General features: G+C 42.2%; 29 non-coding genes across 29 annotated transcripts; all 29 read left to right on the top strand.

Annotated features, from left to right (window-relative positions):
- The first annotated feature begins 224 nt into the window (after positions 1–224).
- Positions 225–296, top strand: trnap-agg (transfer RNA proline (anticodon AGG)). The gene has a single exon. It is a non-coding gene; the product is annotated as a tRNA-Pro (tRNA).
- A 275-nt stretch (positions 297–571) lies between these two features.
- On the top strand, positions 572–643 carry trnap-agg (transfer RNA proline (anticodon AGG)). The gene has a single exon. It is a non-coding gene; the product is annotated as a tRNA-Pro (tRNA).
- A 275-nt stretch (positions 644–918) lies between these two features.
- On the top strand, positions 919–990 carry trnap-cgg (transfer RNA proline (anticodon CGG)). Its single transcript has one exon. It is a non-coding gene; the product is annotated as a tRNA-Pro (tRNA).
- Positions 991–1,265: 275 nt separating this feature from the next.
- Positions 1,266–1,337, top strand: trnap-agg (transfer RNA proline (anticodon AGG)). The gene has a single exon. It is a non-coding gene; the product is annotated as a tRNA-Pro (tRNA).
- A 275-nt stretch (positions 1,338–1,612) lies between these two features.
- Positions 1,613–1,684, top strand: trnap-agg (transfer RNA proline (anticodon AGG)). Its single transcript has one exon. It is a non-coding gene; the product is annotated as a tRNA-Pro (tRNA).
- A 276-nt stretch (positions 1,685–1,960) lies between these two features.
- trnap-agg (transfer RNA proline (anticodon AGG)) lies at positions 1,961–2,032 on the top strand. Its single transcript has one exon. It is a non-coding gene; the product is annotated as a tRNA-Pro (tRNA).
- Positions 2,033–2,301: 269 nt separating this feature from the next.
- On the top strand, positions 2,302–2,373 carry trnap-ugg (transfer RNA proline (anticodon UGG)). The gene has a single exon. It is a non-coding gene; the product is annotated as a tRNA-Pro (tRNA).
- Positions 2,374–2,994: 621 nt separating this feature from the next.
- On the top strand, positions 2,995–3,066 carry trnap-agg (transfer RNA proline (anticodon AGG)). The gene has a single exon. It is a non-coding gene; the product is annotated as a tRNA-Pro (tRNA).
- Positions 3,067–3,529: 463 nt separating this feature from the next.
- On the top strand, positions 3,530–3,601 carry trnap-agg (transfer RNA proline (anticodon AGG)). Its single transcript has one exon. It is a non-coding gene; the product is annotated as a tRNA-Pro (tRNA).
- A 269-nt stretch (positions 3,602–3,870) lies between these two features.
- Positions 3,871–3,942, top strand: trnap-ugg (transfer RNA proline (anticodon UGG)). The gene has a single exon. It is a non-coding gene; the product is annotated as a tRNA-Pro (tRNA).
- Positions 3,943–4,563: 621 nt separating this feature from the next.
- trnap-cgg (transfer RNA proline (anticodon CGG)) lies at positions 4,564–4,635 on the top strand. The gene has a single exon. It is a non-coding gene; the product is annotated as a tRNA-Pro (tRNA).
- A 275-nt stretch (positions 4,636–4,910) lies between these two features.
- trnap-agg (transfer RNA proline (anticodon AGG)) lies at positions 4,911–4,982 on the top strand. The gene has a single exon. It is a non-coding gene; the product is annotated as a tRNA-Pro (tRNA).
- A 275-nt stretch (positions 4,983–5,257) lies between these two features.
- On the top strand, positions 5,258–5,329 carry trnap-cgg (transfer RNA proline (anticodon CGG)). The gene has a single exon. It is a non-coding gene; the product is annotated as a tRNA-Pro (tRNA).
- A 366-nt stretch (positions 5,330–5,695) lies between these two features.
- trnap-agg (transfer RNA proline (anticodon AGG)) lies at positions 5,696–5,767 on the top strand. The gene has a single exon. It is a non-coding gene; the product is annotated as a tRNA-Pro (tRNA).
- Positions 5,768–7,064: 1,297 nt separating this feature from the next.
- On the top strand, positions 7,065–7,136 carry trnap-ugg (transfer RNA proline (anticodon UGG)). Its single transcript has one exon. It is a non-coding gene; the product is annotated as a tRNA-Pro (tRNA).
- Positions 7,137–8,031: 895 nt separating this feature from the next.
- Positions 8,032–8,103, top strand: trnap-cgg (transfer RNA proline (anticodon CGG)). Its single transcript has one exon. It is a non-coding gene; the product is annotated as a tRNA-Pro (tRNA).
- A 463-nt stretch (positions 8,104–8,566) lies between these two features.
- Positions 8,567–8,638, top strand: trnap-cgg (transfer RNA proline (anticodon CGG)). The gene has a single exon. It is a non-coding gene; the product is annotated as a tRNA-Pro (tRNA).
- Positions 8,639–9,101: 463 nt separating this feature from the next.
- Positions 9,102–9,173, top strand: trnap-agg (transfer RNA proline (anticodon AGG)). The gene has a single exon. It is a non-coding gene; the product is annotated as a tRNA-Pro (tRNA).
- Positions 9,174–9,448: 275 nt separating this feature from the next.
- On the top strand, positions 9,449–9,520 carry trnap-agg (transfer RNA proline (anticodon AGG)). Its single transcript has one exon. It is a non-coding gene; the product is annotated as a tRNA-Pro (tRNA).
- A 276-nt stretch (positions 9,521–9,796) lies between these two features.
- Positions 9,797–9,868, top strand: trnap-agg (transfer RNA proline (anticodon AGG)). Its single transcript has one exon. It is a non-coding gene; the product is annotated as a tRNA-Pro (tRNA).
- Positions 9,869–10,143: 275 nt separating this feature from the next.
- Positions 10,144–10,215, top strand: trnap-agg (transfer RNA proline (anticodon AGG)). Its single transcript has one exon. It is a non-coding gene; the product is annotated as a tRNA-Pro (tRNA).
- A 275-nt stretch (positions 10,216–10,490) lies between these two features.
- trnap-ugg (transfer RNA proline (anticodon UGG)) lies at positions 10,491–10,562 on the top strand. The gene has a single exon. It is a non-coding gene; the product is annotated as a tRNA-Pro (tRNA).
- A 602-nt stretch (positions 10,563–11,164) lies between these two features.
- On the top strand, positions 11,165–11,236 carry trnap-ugg (transfer RNA proline (anticodon UGG)). Its single transcript has one exon. It is a non-coding gene; the product is annotated as a tRNA-Pro (tRNA).
- An 891-nt stretch (positions 11,237–12,127) lies between these two features.
- On the top strand, positions 12,128–12,199 carry trnap-cgg (transfer RNA proline (anticodon CGG)). Its single transcript has one exon. It is a non-coding gene; the product is annotated as a tRNA-Pro (tRNA).
- Positions 12,200–12,662: 463 nt separating this feature from the next.
- On the top strand, positions 12,663–12,734 carry trnap-cgg (transfer RNA proline (anticodon CGG)). The gene has a single exon. It is a non-coding gene; the product is annotated as a tRNA-Pro (tRNA).
- A 463-nt stretch (positions 12,735–13,197) lies between these two features.
- On the top strand, positions 13,198–13,269 carry trnap-agg (transfer RNA proline (anticodon AGG)). Its single transcript has one exon. It is a non-coding gene; the product is annotated as a tRNA-Pro (tRNA).
- A 275-nt stretch (positions 13,270–13,544) lies between these two features.
- On the top strand, positions 13,545–13,616 carry trnap-agg (transfer RNA proline (anticodon AGG)). Its single transcript has one exon. It is a non-coding gene; the product is annotated as a tRNA-Pro (tRNA).
- Positions 13,617–13,892: 276 nt separating this feature from the next.
- trnap-agg (transfer RNA proline (anticodon AGG)) lies at positions 13,893–13,964 on the top strand. The gene has a single exon. It is a non-coding gene; the product is annotated as a tRNA-Pro (tRNA).
- A 275-nt stretch (positions 13,965–14,239) lies between these two features.
- Positions 14,240–14,311, top strand: trnap-agg (transfer RNA proline (anticodon AGG)). The gene has a single exon. It is a non-coding gene; the product is annotated as a tRNA-Pro (tRNA).
- The last annotated feature ends 180 nt before the right edge of the window (positions 14,312–14,491 follow it).

The following is a 14,491-nucleotide window of genomic DNA, read 5'->3' on the forward strand; positions in this document are numbered from 1 at the left end:
CCGAACTCCCCAAGACTCCCCTAGAATTGGCTGAATATCTATCGATCAATGTAGACTCCCCAATGGTTATCTCTAAAAAGAGACTGGGTACAGTATACCTATCTCATAGTATACCTTTTTTAGTGATTGTACAGAAATGAAAGGCCAGGATGTCTTACTCCAACTTGGTCAACATCCAACAGCGATTGCCGAACTCGATTTTTTGGCTAAGGGTTTGATTACATGGCTCGTTGGTCTAGGGGTATGATTCTCGCTTAGGGTGCGAGAGGTCCCGGGTTCAAATCCCGGACGAGCCCTTTTCCACATAGGCTCCAAACTGTACCTGAAGATGGACTATCCATCTAAGCTATACTTAATTGATCTAGGACTAGAATTGGCTGAACATCTATTGATCAATGTAGACTCCCCAATGGTTATCTCTTAAAAGAGACTGAGTACAGTATACCTATTTTATAGTATACCTTTTTTAGTGATTGTACAGAAATGAAAGGCCAGGATGTCTTACTCCAACTTGGTCAACATCCAACAGCGATTGCCGAACTCGATTTTTTGGGTAAGTTTTTGTGTACGTGGCTCGTTGGTCTAGGGGTATGATTCTCGCTTAGGGTGCGAGAGGTCCCGGGTTCAAATCCCGGACGAGCCCTTTGCCACACAGACTCCAAACTGTACCTGAAGGTGGACTGTCCATCTAAGCTATACTTAATTGATCTTGGACTAGAATTGGCTGAATATCTATCGATCAATGTAGACTCCCCAAAGGTTATCTCTAAAAAGAGACTGGGTACAGTATACCTATCTTATAGTATACCTATTTTAGTGATTGTACAGAAATGAAAGGCCAGGATGTCTTACTCCAACTTGGTCAACATCCAACAGCGATTGCCGAACTCGATTTTTTGGGTAGGGTTTTGTTTACGTGGCTCGTTGGTCTAGGGGTATGATTCTCGCTTCGGGTGCGAGAGGTCCCAGGTTCAAATCCCGGACGAGCCCTTTGCCACATAGACTCCAAACTGTACCTGAAGGTGGACTGTCCATCTAAGCAATACTTAATTGATCTTGGACTAGAATTGGCTGAATATCTATCGATCAATGTAGACTCCCCAATGGTTATCTCTAAAAAGAGACTGGGTACAGTATACCTATCTTATAGTATACCTTTTTTAGTGATTGTACAGAAATGAAAGGCCAGGATGTCTTACTCCAACTTGGTCAACATCCAACAGCGATTGCCGAACTCGATTTTTTGGCTAAGGCTTTGATTACATGGCTCGTTGGTCTAGGGGTATGATTCTCGCTTAGGGTGCGAGAGGTCCCGGGTTCAAATCCCAGACGAGCCCTTTGCCACATAGACTCCAAACTGTACCTGAAGGTGGACTATCCATCTAAGCTATACTTAATTGATCTTGGACTAGAATTGGCTGAACATCTATTGATCAATGTAGACTCCCCAATGGTTATCTCTTAAAAGAGACTGAGTACAGTATACCTATTTTATAGTATACCTTTTTTAGTGATTGTACAGAAATGAAAGGCCAGGATGTCTTACTCCAACTTGGTCAACATCCAACAGCGATTGCAGAACTCGATTTTTTGGGTAAGGTTTTGTGTACGTGGCTCGTTGGTCTAGGGGTATGATTCTCGCTTAGGGTGCGAGAGGTCTCGGGTTCAAATCCCGGACGAGCCCTTTGCCACACAGACTCCAAACTGTACCTGAAGGTGGACTGTCCATCTAAGCTATACTTAATTGATCTTGGACTAGAATTGGCTGAATATCTATCGATCAATGTAGACTCCCCAATGGTTATCTCTAAAAAGAGACTGGGTACAGTATACCTATCTTATAGTATACCTTTTTTTAGTGATTGTACAGAAATGAAAGGCCAGGATGTCTTACTCCAACTTAGTCAACATCCAACAGCGATTGCCGAACTCGATTTTTTCGGTAAGGGTTTGTTTACGTGGCTCGTTGGTCTAGGGGTATGATTCTCGCTTAGGGTGCGAGAGGTCCCGGGTTCAAATCCCGGACGAGCCCTTTGCCACATAGACTCCAAACTGTACCTGAAGGTTGACTGTCAATCTAAGCTATACTTAATTGATCTAGAATTGGCTGAACAGCTATCGATCAATGTAGACTCCCCAATGGTTATCTCTTAAAAGAGACTGAGTACAGTATACCTATTTTATAGTATACCTTTTTTAGTGATTGAACAGAAATGAAAGGCCAGGATGTCTTACTCCAACTTGGTCAACATCCAACAGCGTTTGCCGAACTCGATTTTTTCGGAAAGGTTTAGTTTGCGTGGCTCGTTGGTCTAGGGGTATGATTCTCGCTTTGGGTGAGAGAGGTCCCGGGTTCAAATCCCGGACGAGCCCTTTGCCACATAGACTCCAAACTGTACCTGAAGGTGGACTGTCCATCTAAGCTATACTTAATTGATCTTGGACTAGAATTGGCTGAATATCTATCGATCAATGTAGACTCCCCAATGGTTATCTCTAAAAAGAGACTGGGTATAGTATACCTATTTTATAGTATACCTTTTTTAGTGATTTTACAGAAATGAAAGGCCAGGATGTCTTACTCCAACTTGGTCAACATCCAACAGCGATTGCCGAACTCAATTTTTTGGGTAAGGTTTTGTTTACGTGGCTCGTTGGTCTAGGGTTTGATTCTCGCTTAGGGTGCGAGAGGTCCCGGGTTCAAATCCCGGACGAGCCCTTTGCCACATAGACTCCAAACTGTACCTGAAGGTGGACTGTCCATCTAAGCTATACTTAATTGATCTAGGACTAGTATTGGCTGAACAGCTATTGATCAATGTAGACTCCCCAATGGTTATCTCTAAAAAGAGACTGGGTACAGTATACCTATCTTATAGTATACCTTTTTTAGTGATTGTACAGAAATGAAAGGCCAGGATGTCTTACTCCAACTTGGTCAACATCCAACAGCGATTGCCGAACTCGATTTTTTGGGTAAGGTTTTGTGTACGTGGCTCGTTGGTCTAGGGGTATGATTCTCGCTTAGGGTGCGAGAGGTCCCGGGTTCAAATCCCGGACGAGCCCTTTGCCACATAGACTCCAAACTGTACCTGAAGGTTGACTATCCATCTAAGCTATACTTAATTGATCTTGGACTAGAATTGGCTGAATATCTATCAATCAATGTAGACTCCCCAATGGTTATCTCTAAAAAGAGACTGGGTACAGTATACCTATCTTATAGTATACCTTTTTTAGTGATTGTACAGAAATGAAAGGCCAGGATGTCTTACTCCAACTTGGTAAACATCCAACAGCAATTGCCGAACTCCCCAAGACTCCCCTAGAATTGGCTGAATATCTATCGATCAATGTAGACTCCCCAATGGTTATCTCTAAAAAGAGACTGGGTACAGTATACCTATCTTATAGTATACCTTTTTTAGTGATTGTACAGAAATGAAAGGCCAGGATGTCTTACTCCAACTTGGTCAACATCCAACAGCGTTTGCCGAACTCGATTTTTTGGGTAAGGTTTTGATTACGTGGCTCGTTGGTCTAGGAGTATGATTCTCGCTTAGGGTGCGAGAGGTCCTGGGTTCAAATCCCAGACGAGCCCTTTGCCACATAGACTCCAAACTGTACCTGAAGGTGGACTGTCAATCTAAGCTATACTTAATTGATCTAGAATTGGCTGAACAGCTATCGATCAATGTAGACTCCCCAATGGTTATCTCTTAAAAGAGACTGAGTACAGTATACCTATTTTATAGTATACCTTTTTTAGTGATTGAACAGAAATGAAAGGCCAGGATGTCTTACTCCAACTTGGTCAACATCCAACAGCGTTTGCCGAACTCGATTTTTTCGGAAAGGTTTAGTTTGCGTGGCTCGTTGGTCTAGGGGTATGATTCTCGCTTTGGGTGAGAGAGGTCCCGGGTTCAAATCCCGGACGAGCCCTTTGCCACATAGACTCCAAACTGTACCTGAAGGTGGACTGTCCATCTAAGCTATACTTAATTGATCTTGGACTAGAATTGGCTGAATATCTATCGATCAATGTAGACTCCCCAATGGTTATCTCTAAAAAGAGACTGGGTACAGTATACCTATTTTATAGTATACCTTTTTTAGTGATTTTACAGAAATGAAAGGCCAGGATGTCTTACTCCAACTTGGTCAACATCCAACAGCGATTGCCGAACTCAATTTTTTGGGTAAGGTTTTGTTTACGTGGCTCGTTGGTCTAGGGTTTGATTCTCGCTTAGGGTGCGAGAGGTCCCGGGTTCAAATCCCGGACGAGCCCTTTGCCACATAGACTCCAAACTGTACCTGAAGGTGGACTGTCCATCTAAGCTATACTTAATTGATCTAGGACTAGAATTGGCTGAACAGCTATTGATCAATGTAGACTCCCCAATGGTTATCTCTAAAAAGAGACTGGGTACAGTATACCTATCTTATAGTATACCTTTTTTAGTGATTGTACAGAAATGAAAGGCCAGGATGTCTTACTCCAACTTGGTCAACATCCAACAGCGATTGCCGAACTCGATTTTTTGGGTAGGGTTTTGTTTACGTGGCTCGTTGGTCTAGGGGTATGATTCTCGCTTCGGGTGCGAGAGGTCCCGGGTTCAAATCCCGGACGAGCCCTTTGCCACATAGACTCCAAACTGTACCTGAAGGTGGACTGTCCATCTAAGCTATACTTAATTGATCTTGGACTAGAATTGGCTGAATATCTATCGATCAATGTAGACTCCCCAATGGTTATCTCTAAAAAGAGACTGGGTACAGTATACCTATCTTATAGTATACCTTTTTTAGTGATTGTACAGAAATGAAAGGCCAGGATGTCTTACTCCAACTTAGTCAACATCCAACAGCGATTGCCGAACTCGATTTTTTCGGTAAGGGTTTGTTTACGTGGCTCGTTGGTCTAGGGGTATGATTCTCGCTTAGGGTGCGAGAGGTCCCGGGTTCAAATCCCGGACGCGCCCTTTTCCACATAGGCTCCAAACTGTACCTGAAGGTGGACTGTCCATCTAAGCTATACTTAATTGATCTTGGACTAGAATTGGCTGAATATCTATCGATCAATGTAGACTCCCCAAAGGTTATCTCTAAAAAGAGACTGGGTACAGTATACCTATCTTATAGTATACCTATTTTAGTGATTGTACAGAAATGAAAGGCCAGGATGTCTTACTCCAACTTGGTCAACATCCAACAGCGATTGCCGAACTCGATTTTTTGGGTAGGGTTTTGTTTACGTGGCTCGTTGGTCTAGGGGTATGATTCTCGCTTCGGGTGCGAGAGGTCCCAGGTTCAAATCCCGGACGAGCCCTTTGCCACATAGACTCCAAACTGTACCTGAAGGTGGACTGTCCATCTAAACAATACTTGATTTATCTAGGACTTGAATTGGGTGAAATTCTCTCAATCAATGTAGACCCCAATGGTTATCTCTAAAAAGAGACTGACAGAAAAATATAAAATCAATCAAACGAAGTCAACCTGTTTAGAGATATACAATGCAAATGTCAATGTACAGCGTTTAATGTTGCCAACATTGTGAGCAGGAGACTTTGGGTATAGTATAACCTTTTTAGTGATTGTACAGAAATGAAAGGCCAGGATGTCTCACTCCAACTTGGTCAACATCCAACAGCGATTGCCGAACTCGATTTTTTGGGTAAGGTTTTGTTTACGTGGCTCGTTGGTCTAGGGGTATGAATCTCGCTTAGGGTGCGAGAGGTCCCGGGTTCAAATCCCGGACGAGCCCTTTGCCACATAGACTCCAAACTGTACCTGAAGGTGGACTGTCCATCTAAACATTACTTGATTTATCTAGGACTAGAATTGGGTGAAATTCTCTCAATCAATGTAGACCCCAATGGTTATCTCTAAAAAGAGACTGACAGAAAAATATAAAATCAATCAAACTAAGTCAACCTGTTTAGAGATATACAATGCAAATATCAATGTTCAGCGTTTAATGTTGCCGACATTGTGAGCAGGAGACTTTGGGTATAGTATAACCTTTTTAGTGATTGTACAGAAATTAAAGGCCAGGATGTCTTACCCCAACTTGGTCAACATCCAACAGCGATTGCCAAACTCGATACTTTCGTAAAGGTTCCTTTCACGTGGACTCTCCATCTTAGTTATACTTAATTGACCTAGGACTAGAATTGGGCTACATTCAATAGTTAAATGTAGACTCCCCAATGGTTATCTGAAAGGAGAGTTACATAAAAATCTCAACCAAATTTAGTCAGCCTTTTTAGAGATAAACAATGGAGAGATCAATATAGAGGGTTTAATGTTGACAACATTGTGAGCAGGATACTATAGGTATAGTATACCTATTTTAGTGATTGTACAGAAATAAAAGGCCAGGATGTCTTACTCCAACTTGGTCAACATCCAACAGCGATTGCCGAACTCGATTTTTTCGGAAAGGTTTAGTTTGCGCCCTTTGCCACATAGAATCCAAACTGTACCTGAAGGTGGACTGTCCATCTAAGCTATACTTAATTGATCTTGGACTAGAATTGGCTGAATATCTATCGATCAATGTAGACTCCCCAATGGTTATCTCTAAAAAGAGACTGGGTACAGTATACCTATCTTATAGTATACCTTTTTTAGTGATTGTACAGAAATTAAAGGCCAGGATGTCTTACCCCAACTTGGTCAACATCCAACAGCGATTGCCTAACTCGATGCTTTCGTAAAGGTTCCTTTCACGTGGACTCTCCATCTTGGCTATACTTAATTTACCTAGGACTAGAATTGGGCTACATTCAATAGTTAAATGTAGACTCCCCAATGGTTATCTGAAAGGAGAGTTACATAAAAATCTCAACCAAATTTAGTCAGTCTTTTTAGAGATAAACAATGGAGAGATCAATATAGAGGGTTTAATGTTGACAACATTGTGAGCAGGATACTATAGGTATAGTATACCTATTTTAGTGATTGTACAGAAATGAAAGTCCAGGATGTCTTACTCCAACTTGGTCAAAATCCAACAGCGTTTGCCGAACTCGATTTTTTCGGACAGGTTTAGTTTGTGTGGCTCGTTGGTCTAGGGGTATGATTCTCGCTTTGGGTGCGAGAGGTCCCGGGTTCAAATCCCGGACGAGCCCTTTGCCTCATAGACTCCAAACAGTACCTGAAGGTGGACTGTTCATCTAAGCTATACTTAATTGATCTAGGACTAGAATTGGGTGTAATTCTCTCAATCAATGTAGACCCCAATGGTTATCTCTTAAAAGAGACTGACAGAAAAATATAAAATCAATCAAACTAAGTCAACCTGTTTAGAGATATACAATCCAAATATCAATGTACAGCGTTTAATGTTGCCAACATTGTGAGCAGGAGACTTTGGGTATAGTATAACCTTTTTAGTGATTGTACAGAAATGAAATGCCAGGATGTCTTACTCCAACTTGGTCAACATCCAACAGCGATTGCCAAACTCGATGCTTTCGTAAAGGTTCCTTTCACGTGGACTCTCCATCTTAGCTATAATTAATTGACCTAGGACTAGAATTGGGCTACATTCAATAGTTAAATGTAGACTCCCCAATGGTTATCTGAAAGGAGAGTTACATAAAAATCTCAACCAAATTTAGTCAGCCTTTTTAGAGATAAACAATGGAGAGATCAATATAGAGGGTTTAATGTTGACAACATTGTGAGCAGGATACTATAGGTATAGTATACCTATTTTAGTGATTGTACAGAAATGAAAGGCCAGGATGTCTTACTCCAACTTGGTCAACATCCAACAGCTTTTGTCGAACTCGATTTTTTCGGAAAGGTTTAGTTTGCGTGGCTCGTTGGTCTAGGGGTATGATTCTCGCTTTGGGTGTACAGCGTTTAATGTTGCCAACATTGTGAGCAGGAGACTTTGGGTATAGTATAACCTTTTTAGTGATTGTGCAGAAATGAAAGGCCAGGATGTCTTACTCCAACTTGGTCAACATCCAACAGCGATTGCCGAACTCGATTTTTTGGGTAGGGTTTTGTTTACGTGGCTCGTTGGTCTAGGGGTATGATTCTCGCTTCGGGTGCGAGAGGTCCCAGGTTCAAATCCCGGACGAGCCCTTTGCCACATAGACTCCAAACTGTACCTGAAGGTGGACTGTCCATCTAAGCTATACTTAATTGATCTTGGACTAGAATTGGCTGAATATCTATCGATCAATGTAGACTCCCCAATGGTTATCTCTAAAAAGAGACTGGGCACAGTATACCTATCTTATAGTATACCTTTTTTAGTGATTGTACAGAAATGAAAGGCCAGGATGTCTTACTCCAACTTGGTCAACATCCAACAGCAATTGCCGAACTCCCCAAGACTCCCCTAGAATTGGCTGAACAGCTATCGATCAATGTAGACTCCCCAATGGTTATCTCTAAAAAGAGACTGGGTACAGTATACCTATCTTATAGTATACCTTTTTTAGTGATTGTACAGAAATGAAAGGCCAGGATGTCTTACTCCAACTTGGTCAACATCCAACAGCGATTGCCGAACTCGATTTTTTGGGTAGGGTTTTGTTTACGTGGCTCGTTGGTCTAGGGGTATGATTCTCGCTTCGGGTGCGAGAGGTCCCAGGTTCAAATCCCGGACGAGCCCTTTGCCACATAGACTCCAAACTGTACCTGAAGGTGGACTGTCCATCTAAGCTATACTTAATTGATCTTGGACTAGAATTGGCTGAATATCTATCGATCAATGTAGACTCCCCAATGGTTATCTCTAAAAAGAGACTGGGCACAGTATACCTATCTTATAGTATACCTTTTTTAGTGATTGTACAGAAATGAAAGGCCAGGATGTCTTACTCCAACTTGGTCAACATCCAACAGCAATTGCCGAACTCCCCAAGACTCCCCTAGAATTGGCTGAACAGCTATCGATCAATGTAGACTCCCCAATGGTTATCTCTAAAAAGAGACTGGGTACAGTATACCTATCTTATAGTATACCTTTTTTAGTGATTGTACAGAAATGAAAGGCCAGGATGTCTTACTCCAACTTGGTCAACATCCAACAGCGATTGCCGAACTCGATGTTTTGGTTAAGGTTTGGTGTACGTGGCTCGTTGGTCTAGGGGTATGATTCTCGCTTAGGGTGCGAGAGGTCCCGGGTTCAAATCCCGGACGAGCCCTTTGCCACACAGACTCCAAACTGTACCTGAAGATGGACTGTCCATCTAAGCTATACTTAATTGATCTTGGACTAGATTTGCCTGAACATCTTTTGATCAATGTAGACTCCCCAAAGGTTATCTCTAAAAAGAGACTGGGTACAGTATACCTATCTTATAGTATACCTATTTTAGTGATTGTACAGAAATGAAAGGCCAGGATGTCTTACTCCAACTTGGTCAACATCCAACAGCGATTGCCGAACTCGATTTTTTGGGTAAGGTTTTGTGTACGTGGCTCGTTGGTCTAGGGGTATGATTCTCGCTTAGGGTGCGAGAGGTCCCGGGTTCAAATCCCGGACGAGCCCTTTGCCACACAGACTCCAAACTGTACCTGAAGGTGGACTGTCCATCTAAGCTATACTTAATTGATCTTGGACTAGAATTGGCTGAATATCTATCGATCAATGATGACTCCCCAATGGTTATCTCTAAAAAGAGACTGGGTACAGTATACCTATCTTATAGTATACCTTTTTTTAGTGATTGTACAGAAATGAAAGGCCAGGATGTCTTACTCCAACTTAGTCAACATCCAACAGCGATTGCCGAACTCGATTTTTTCGGTAAGGGTTTGTTTACGTGGCTCGTTGGTCTAGGGGTATGATTCTCGCTTAGGGTGCGAGAGGTCCCGGGTTCAAATCCCGGACGAGCCCTTTTCCACATAGGCTCCAAACTGTACCTGAAGATGGACTATCCATCTAAGCTATACTTAATTGATCTAGGACTAGAATTGGCTGAACATCTATTGATCAATGTAGACTCCCCAATGGTTATCTCTTAAAAGAGACTGAGTACAGTATACCTATTTTATAGTATACCTTTTTTAGTGATTGTACAGAAATGAAAGGCCAGGATGTCTTACTCCAACTTGGTCAACATCCAACAGCGATTGCCGAACTCGATTTTTTGGGTAAGGTTTGGTGTACGTGGCTCGTTGGTCTAGGGGTATGATTCTCGCTTAGGGTGCGAGAGGTCCCGGGTTCAAATCCCGGACGAGCCCTTTGCCACACAGACTCCAAACTGTACCTGAAGATGGACTGTCCATCTAAGCTATACTTAATTGATCTTGGACTAGATTTGCCTGAACATCTTTTGATCAATGTAGACTCCCCAAAGGTTATCTCTAAAAAGAGACTGGGTACAGTATACCTATCTTATAGTATACCTATTTTAGTGATTGTACAGAAATGAAAGGCCAGGATGTCTTACTCCAACTTGGTCAACATCCAACAGCGATTGCCGAACTCGATTTTTTGGGTAAGGTTTTGTGTACGTGGCTCGTTGGTCTAGGGGTATGATTCTCGCTTTGGGTGCGAGAGGTCCCGGGTTCAAATCCCGGACGAGCCCTTTGCCACATAGAATCCAAACTGTACCTGAAGGTGGACTGTCCATCTAAGCTATACTTAATTGATCTTGGACTAGAATTGGCTGAATATCTATCGATCAATGTAGACTCCCCAATGGTTATCTCTAAAAAGAGACTGGGTACAGTATACCTATCTTATAGTATACCTTTTTTAGTGATTGTACAGAAATTAAAGGCCAGGATGTCTTACCCCAACTTGGTCAACATCCAACAGCGATTGCCTAACTCGATGCTTTCGTAAAGGTTCCTTTCACGTGGACTCTCCATCTTGGCTATACTTAATTTACCTAGGACTAGAATTGGGCTACATTCAATAGTTAAATGTAGACTCCCCAATGGTTATCTGAAAGGAGAGTTACATAAAAATCTCAACCAAATTTAGTCAGTCTTTTTAGAGATAAACAATGGAGAGATCAATATAGAGGGTTTAATGTTGACAACATTGTGAGCAGGATACTATAGGTATAGTATACCTATTTTAGTGATTGTACAGAAATGAAAGTCCAGGATGTCTTACTCCAACTTGGTCAAAATCCAACAGCGTTTGCCGAACTCGATTTTTTCGGACAGGTTTAGTTTGTGTGGCTCGTTGGTCTAGGGGTATGATTCTCGCTTTGGGTGCGAGAGGTCCCGGGTTCAAATCCCGGACGAGCCCTTTGCCTCATAGACTCCAAACAGTACCTGAAGGTGGACTGTTCATCGAAGCTATACTTAATTGATCTAGGACTAGAATTGGGTGAAATTCTGTCAATCAATGTAGACCCCAATGGTTATCTCTTAAAAGAGACTGACAGAAAAATATAAAATCAAACTAAGTCAACCTGTTTAGAGATATACAATGCAAATATCAATGTACAGCGTTTAATGTTGCCAACATTGTGAGCAGGAGACTTTGGGTATAGTATAACCTTTTTAGTGATTGTACAGAAATGAAAGGCCAGGATGTCTTACTCCAACTTGGTCAACATCCAACAGCGATTGCCAAACTCGATGCTTTCGTAAAGGTTCCTTTCACGTGGACTCTCCATCTTAGCTATACTTAATTGACCTAGGACTAGAATTGGGCTACATTCAATAGTTAAATGTAGACTCCCCAATGGTTATCTGAAAGGAGAGTTACATAAAAATCTCAACCAAATTTAGTCAGCCTTTTTAGAGATAAACAATGGAGAGATCAATATAGAGGGTTTAATGTTGACAACATTGTGAGCAGGATACTATAGGTATAGTATACCTATTTTAGTGATTGTACAGAAATGAAAGGCCAGGATGTCTTACTCCAACTTGGTCAACATCCAACAGCTTTTGTCGAACTCGATTTTTTCGGAAAGGTTTAGTTTGCGTGGCTCGTTGGTCTAGGGGTATGATTCTCGCTTTGGGTGTACAGCGTTTAATGTTGCCAACATTGTGAGCAGGAGACTTTGGGTATAGTATAACCTTTTTAGTGATTGTGCAGAAATGAAAGGCCAGGATGTCTTACTCCAACTTGGTCAACATCCAACAGCGATTGCCGAACTCGATTTTTTGGGTAGGGTTTTGTTTACGTGGCTCGTTGGTCTAGGGGTATGATTCTCGCTTCGGGTGCGAGAGGTCCCAGGTTCAAATCCCGGACGAGCCCTTTGCCACATAGACTCCAAACTGTACCTGAAGGTGGACTGTCCATCTAAGCTATACTTAATTGATCTTGGACTAGAATTGGCTGAATATCTATCGATCAATGTAGACTCCCCAATGGTTATCTCTAAAAAGAGACTGGGCACAGTATACCTATCTTATAGTATACCTTTTTTAGTGATTGTACAGAAATGAAAGGCCAGGATGTCTTACTCCAACTTGGTCAACATCCAACAGCAATTGCCGAACTCCCCAAGACTCCCCTAGAATTGGCTGAACAGCTATCGATCAATGTAGACTCCCCAATGGTTATCTCTAAAAAGAGACTGGGTACAGTATACCTATCTTATAGTATACCTTTTTTAGTGATTGTACAGAAATGAAAGGCCAGGATGTCTTACTCCAACTTGGTCAACATCCAACAGCGATTGCCGAACTCGATTTTTTGGGTAGGGTTTTGTTTACGTGGCTCGTTGGTCTAGGGGTATGATTCTCGCTTCGGGTGCGAGAGGTCCCAGGTTCAAATCCCGGACGAGCCCTTTGCCACATAGACTCCAAACTGTACCTGAAGGTGGACTGTCCATCTAAGCTATACTTAATTGATCTTGGACTAGAATTGGCTGAATATCTATCGATCAATGTAGACTCCCCAATGGTTATCTCTAAAAAGAGACTGGGCACAGTATACCTATCTTATAGTATACCTTTTTTAGTGATTGTACAGAAATGAAAGGCCAGGATGTCTTACTCCAACTTGGTCAACATCCAACAGCAATTGCCGAACTCCCCAAGACTCCCCTAGAATTGGCTGAACAGCTATCGATCAATGTAGACTCCCCAATGGTTATCTCTAAAAAGAGACTGGGTACAGTATACCTATCTTATAGTATACCTTTTTTAGTGATTGTACAGAAATGAAAGGCCAGGATGTCTTACTCCAACTTGGTCAACATCCAACAGCGATTGCCGAACTCGATGTTTTGGTTAAGGTTTGGTGTACGTGGCTCGTTGGTCTAGGGGTATGATTCTCGCTTAGGGTGCGAGAGGTCCCGGGTTCAAATCCCGGACGAGCCCTTTGCCACACAGACTCCAAACTGTACCTGAAGATGGACTGTCCATCTAAGCTATACTTAATTGATCTTGGACTAGATTTGCCTGAACATCTTTTGATCAATGTAGACTCCCCAAAGGTTATCTCTAAAAAGAGACTGGGTACAGTATACCTATCTTATAGTATACCTATTTTAGTGATTGTACAGAAATGAAAAGCCAGGATGTCTTACTCCAACTTGGTCAACATCCAACAGCGATTGCCGAACTCGATTTTTTGGGTAAGGTTTTGTGTACGTGGCTCGTTGGTCTAGGGGTATGATTCTCGCTTAGGGTGCGAGAGGTCCCGGGTTCAAATCCCGGACGAGCCCTTTGCCACACAGACTCCAAACTGTACCTGAAGGTGGACTGTCCATCTAAGCTATACTTAATTGATCTTGGACTAGAATTGGCTGAATATCTATCGATCAATGATGACTCCCCAATGGTTATCTCTAAAAAGAGACTGGGTACAGTATACCTATCTTATAGTATACCTTTTTTTAGTGATTGTACAGAAATGAAAGGCCAGGATGTCTTACTCCAACTTAGTCAACATCCAACAGCGATTGCCGAACTCGATTTTTTCGGTAAGGGTTTGTTTACGTGGCTCGTTGGTCTAGGGGTATGATTCTCGCTTAGGGTGCGAGAGGTCCCGGGTTCAAATCCCGGACGAGCCCTTTTCCACATAGGCTCCAAACTGTACCTGAAGATGGACTATCCATCTAAGCTATACTTAATTGATCTAGGACTAGAATTGGCTGAACATCTATTGATCAATGTAGACTCCCCAATGGTTATCTCTTAAAAGAGACTGAGTACAGTATACCTATTTTATAGTATACCTTTTTTAGTGATTGTACAGAAATGAAAGGCCAGGATGTCTTACTCCAACTTGGTCAACATCCAACAGCGATTGCCGAACTCGATTTTTTGGGTAAGGTTTGGTGTACGTGGCTCGTTGGTCTAGGGGTATGATTCTCGCTTAGGGTGCGAGAGGTCCCGGGTTCAAATCCCGGACGAGCCCTTTGCCACACAGACTCCAAACTGTACCTGAAGATGGACTGTCCATCTAAGCTATACTTAATTGATCTTGGACTAGATTTGCCTGAACATCTTTTGATCAATGTAGACTCCCCAAAGGTTATCTCTAAAAAGAGACTGGGTACAGTATACCTATCTTATAGTATACCTATTTTAGTGATTG

The sequence above is a fragment of the Limanda limanda genome, chromosome 16, assembly GCF_963576545.1.
Source record: "Limanda limanda chromosome 16, fLimLim1.1, whole genome shotgun sequence".
Taxonomy (NCBI): Eukaryota; Metazoa; Chordata; class Actinopteri; order Pleuronectiformes; family Pleuronectidae; genus Limanda; species Limanda limanda.